The sequence below is a fragment of the Carettochelys insculpta genome, chromosome 6 (assembly GCF_033958435.1).
Source record: "Carettochelys insculpta isolate YL-2023 chromosome 6, ASM3395843v1, whole genome shotgun sequence".
Lineage (NCBI taxonomy): Eukaryota > Metazoa > Chordata > Testudines > Carettochelyidae > Carettochelys > Carettochelys insculpta.
The window spans coordinates 105,220,673-105,226,672 of record NC_134142.1 but is presented as its reverse complement, the minus strand read 5'-3'; positions in this window follow the sequence as shown (position 1 = coordinate 105,226,672).

The following is a 6,000-nucleotide window of genomic DNA, read 5'->3' as shown; positions in this document are numbered from 1 at the left end:
TCTTGTTGATCATTTTCAGTATGATTTTTAAAATCCCTGTTAGTTAGTACATTTTGCTTTACCCTCATTGTCCCAAAGCCCATTCTTGTCCATGGAAGTTTTTCCATATACTTCAATCATTTTAAATCAGGTGTCCTGCATACCAAGGTCTGTACTTAAGAATGTATTTAAGAGCCATCCTACGTCTATCCCTATTCAGGCTGTTAAATACATGTGTTCCCGAGTTGAGTCCTAAATATTGTTCTTTATCCATTTACAGTTTTTGGAGGTTGGAGATTTTTAGTTCTTGACTTTCTTCTTAAACTCAAAGTACTTAATACAATAAAATTTAGGAAACAAAGACAGTCAATTATTTTAAACAAATCTAGGTATTTCTGTGGTTTAAAATTGACATTGTGAGCTTGATGAAGTTTAAGTGAATATTTGACCTTCAGATGTGTGAAGAAAAAATTCAAAGCTAGCATGTTTATGAAATCCTTGTCCCATAGGTAGGGACATGGATGGCCTGAAATGAAAAGGAAGCCTCAGCCACAGAGATTGGTGAGGTGTCATGGCTGTGTAAAACATTACATTATTTCGCAAAAGTTTTGTTGGTGCAGAAGGGGGAAGTGTGTGGGCTATCCCATGGAGAGTGGTGTAGCAGTAGGTTCATGAACAACTTCAGACCAAAAATTCCACTTCTCTCTTGGTGGTGAGTGTTGGCAGAGCTGGGGAAGGGGAAGAGAAGCTTAGTTCATTGTCATAGTAGTTGCAAAGTAGTTTTGTGTGTGAGATCTGCAAGTTGTGTCAGGACTATTCATACTCTTCTCCTCTGCCATGTCCATCTTTCACACACAGCCTGCTTACTTGAAATTCATGGAAGATGCAAGGATTTCAGCCTTAACACACATACCATTCATGTTTTGTATAATAAACTGACATTCTTAAAAACTCTTTGTACTGGGATAACTCAAGCAATTTAGATTTCTAATCCCATGTGTTACTAAAAATATTCCCAAATTTGACACTTTCGTCAAAGCCCTTAGTTAAATGTAGATATATGCTAATAAGTTATCTAGTGACCGCTGTTTGGGTGGAGCGGAATTATTATGGTTGCTTTCTTTTTCTATTTAATTTTGTATTTATTCACCAAGACATAGTCTTAGCTACCTGTTTATACAGCAGTCTCCACTAGCATCAAAGCTAGAAAATTATAATGTATTCACAATGGCCTCTTTTAAATAAAACAGTGCTCAACTGAATTTCAGTCATAAAGTAGCTTTTGGGGGTGGAATAAAATGTTTTTTTTTTCCATTCTGATTTACTAAAAATATTGAACAAATAAACTGCATCTACATGTGCCCCTTCTTCTGGAAGGGGCATGGTATTGAGCAGCCTGGAAGATGCTAATGAGGCACGGAGGTAAATTTCCCATGCCTTGTTAGCATATGGCCACATGATTCAGAGTCCGGAAGAGTAAGAGGGGGCTTCCGGAAGGCAGGTTTCCTTCCAGAAGATCTCTGCAGGCCACACGTCTATAAGTGTATTTTGGAGTCTGGAAGAGCTTCTTCTGGACTCTGAATCATGTGGCTTTGTGCTAATGAGGCACAGGAAATTTACATCCACCCCTCGTTAGCATTTTCCGGGCTGCTCATTACCACATGTAGACTCAGCCATGGTGTCTGTTTTTCTTTTGGCCAAGCTAATGTCCAATTAATCTATACAGCTTTTACAGCAAGCAAAAATCCAATGTAGTTTTTAATCGAAAGACACTTATCTTTGTTCCTTTACACCAGTGTATGTTTTTACTTTATTACAAAATGCACTGGTGACAGGTTACAAATTCACAACACTCACAGCCTTGTCATCCTCAGATCTGTCATTAGTCTCCATCTTTTTAATTGAATGGGAACTGTTTTTTCACCTTCCCATAGCTCTAGTTTTGTCTTTTTGTGACAGGCTACCAAGAAGTTTTGGTGATAATATTGCCCACACCGGGTTAAATACAAATCTTCAAGGGACTGAGAGTAATAGGACAGCCAGAAACATTTACCAGGAGCAAGTTGTACTGGAGAGATTTTTTTTTCACCAGTCATATTAGTTTAGTGGATTTTATTGTAGAAACTGTGGTTTATGTATAGAAAATTGTAACAGATGGCTCTGACACCTGCAAATTCATAAAAATATTACTAAACCTTTACTGTTGGAAAAAAAAATATAAAGCCTGAGTAAAGTTGATTTAAATGACTGATATCTGCTCAAGGATTGCTATTTTGAATCTATATACAATATGTGCTTATGACATCTCTTTGGTATTGCTTGCATCTTTATTTTCTGTTCTTGTTAGTTACTTTATTGATTTCTAAGTCTCAAAAATGAAAACAAAAACAACAAAGACCTTCCACCATGTGTCATAGAAATTAACTGTGCCTCTTCTATGAGAGAAGGACCAGAATTACTTAGTCTCAGACTTGTGAGGTAAGTTCTGAAGCTTCACTTCTCTGATTTATGACTGTCTTGGGTATTTTAAAGCATTTGCTTGTGTAGTATATGTTTGGATACCATAGTTATAAAAAAAAAAAAAAAGAAAAACCATAGACATGCACCAAAAAGACATGAAAAAATTTCTATATTTTTCCACACCTGGTAAACATTCCAATTGGTTAGTTGGCTGTATTCAAAAGGCTAAGACTTTTACTGCTCTGCTAGCAGAAGCAACCTTTCTTCATAGTGGAACAGTACAAAGGAAATGCACAAAATGTACACACATCACAGTGCCTGGAATTCTGTTTGAACAACTGTATTGATTGGTTCTGACCCCTTTACACTTTTTTTCCTATTATTTGAAAAGGTGCATCTAAGTGTAGCTGAAATGAACCAACTGAGATGAACTTTCCATGAAAACTTCTTGAGATATTGCTTTGGTTCAAAGCTTTAGAATTTTAAAGGGCATTTTTAATATGAGCCTGTTCAGGTATTCTGTGCCACAACCATATTTTGAATGTTAAACTACAGGTAAACCTAAGAAGAAAATAAAATTGTGAAGCATACCATAAAGTATTGGAATGTGGAAGCAAAACTTTGAACTCTAGGTATAAAACAAATTAAAAGTGCAAAAAAAAGTCAATGTGGAATCCTAGGAATTAAAAATGATTGTACTATTATTCCTTATTATTTGCTTAGAAATACCAGGAGGGCACATGGTGCTTTACAGACCTTTAGAAGGGCAAACAAAAAAGACAATATTGGACAACAATTTTAGGTAAGAATACTATTGATGAGACTGCTACAAAGAATTCTTGGAAAAACTGAGCTTGAAAGATGAAGTGGGAGAAAGCGTTGGGAGGTTCTTGATCAATGTTCTTCTAATCTTATCCATCTATGCGTGGAATAAATTTTTATGTACACCGAAGCATGTGTGAATGTGTATCACCAACAGAAACAAAAGCTTTGCTGTGGTCGCTCTGGCTGCTGCTACGCCACCATTGTCCTGTCGGAGGTGCCATGATAATGAGGCACTGACATGCTACTTCAGCACCTCATTAGCAGCATGGCGGCCACATAACAAACTTCGAATTTCAGATTGACAGTGTAGATGGGGGAGCTTCGAAATAAGCACCCCACTTCGACATTCCTTTACTCCTATCTAGCTCTTTGGGAGTAAGAGACTGTCGAAGTGGGATGCTTATTTCAAACCTGCCTCCATCTTCACTGTCAATTTGCAATTCAAAGTTTCTTTATGTGGTCATCATTATGCTAATGAGGTGCTGAATATGCATGTCAGCACCACATTAGCCTGCTTCTAATTGCCTCATTACCTCCAATGGGACAATGGTGGTGTAGCAGCAGCCTCTGATAAGATGCTGGGGGGCATTCGAATTTCTCCTGAATGGCTGTACAAGCGCACAGTTTACAGGGAACAGTGTTCTTGATGCCCTAAGACTGGAAGATATTTTCAAGAGGTTGTGGGTATCCTAAAAGGAAGGGAGGTATGCTAAGCACAAAAGATGGTTGGAGCAGTAAAATAAGAGAATTTGGAGGAAATAAGAGCCAAGATCTAGTGGCAAGCGAGACTGAATAGGATACAGAAAGTATGGAAGTGAATTGTGGTAAAATGAAATGCTAGTAAAAGGAGTCAAGAGCTGTGTCTACATGTGCACGCTACTTCGAAGTAGCGGCACTAACTTCGAAATAGCGCCTGTCGCGGCTACACGCGTCGGGCGCTATTTCGAAGTTAACTTCGACGTTAGGTGGCGAGACGTCGAAGTCGCTAACCTCATGAGGGGATCGGAATAGCGCCCTACTTCGACGTTCAACGTTGAAGTAGGGACCGTGTAGACGATCCGCGTCCCGCAACGTCGAAATTGCCGGGTCCTCCATGGTGGCCATCAGCTGAGGGGTTGAGAGATGCTCTCTCTCCAGCCCCTGCGGGGCTTTATGGTCACCGTGGGCAGCAGCCCTTAACCCAGGGCTTCTGGCTGCTGCTGCGGCAGCTGGGGATCCATGCTGCAGGCACAGGGTCTGCAACCAGTTGTCGGCTCTGTGTATCTTGTGTTGTTTAGTGCAACTGTGTCTGGGAGGGGCCCTTTAAGGGAGCGGCTTGCTGTTGAGTCCGCCCTGTGACCCTGTCTGCAGCTGTGCCTGGCACCCTTATTTCGATGTGTGCTACTTTGGCGTGTAGACGTACCCTCACAGCGCCTATTTCGATGTGGTGCCGTGCAACGTCGAAGTTGAACATCGACGTTGCCAGCCCTGGAGGACGTGTAGACGTTATTCATCGAAATAGCCTATTTCGATGTTGCTATATCGAAATAAGCTATTTCAATGTTGGCTTCACGTGTAGACGTAGCCAAGGAGAGGGAAGGGATGGGTTTTGCACTGCAGCAGCAGCAGCAGCAGACAGCTCTAGTAATAGGACTAGGTTTGACTGGAGAGGAAGAGGTGCGAAACAGAGAGGTCTGGTAAAAGAAAGAGGGTGATAAGTTGAGATGACCAAGGTGGCATAAAGTTTTTTATGGACGTGGGAAATGGAGAAAAAAGAAGGGGTAAGGGAATAGTGAGAGACTTAGCAAAAATTGGAAGCAGAGGGGAAGGAGAGAGAAATCGATGATTCCAAAGTGGTGAGCTGGGAAATGGGGGAAGATAGTGGGATGTAGGGGTATCAGGAAAGGAACTGGTTAGATGGAATAGTGGAGAAAATAATTTTGTTTTTGAAAATCTTGAATTTAACAAGGCAGAGAGACTCTAGACTAGAGGCTTTTGTTGACAAAACGCAGGGAGCATTCCTATTACCAAGCGCATATGTCAGCAGTTAGTCGACAGAATGCAGAGCTTTTGTCAACAGCAGTACCCTGCTCCGCATGAGGAAGAACGTCTCTGTTGACAGAGATCTGTCCACAAACCTTTGGTCTGGATGTTCTGGGGAGGCCTTTTGTCAATGGAAAAGGCCTCCAGAATGCCGCATAGTATACCCGGAGGACACCCTGTCCACAGCAATCAGCGCTTTATGGCCTCTCTCTCTGGTCCCTCTTAAAGCTGCAGGGTGCCTGGGAAACCCTGTGGCAGGAGGCTTAGAGTGTACAAACAGCACAGCAATACACAGCTGTGTTACACACCCTTGCAGCCACTCCTGAGCTGTCAGCATGCCCTATGGCTGGGTAGCAGTCAGCCCGTGACCCCCCTGGGCCCTCAAGAGACCAAACTGAGTGGTCCCAGGAGCCACCCCGGAGCATCAAGAGGCAGGTCCTCTCCTGGACCAGGGCCAAGGTGCAGGCCCTGTTGGACCCATTGGGGGAGGAGGAGAACCTCCAAGACTCCAAGGCAAAGTGCTGCAATGCCCCCATCTACACCAGGATGGCCCCTCCCTCTCTTGCACCATGAAGCAGATGCAGGCGAAGGTGAAGGAGCTTCACCAGGGCTATGTCCCAGGGTAGGACCTGCCACCTGCCCCTATTATCATAAGCTCCACACCATCTTGCAGGGGGCAGGGGAGGAACCATCCCCACCACACCACAGAGTGGA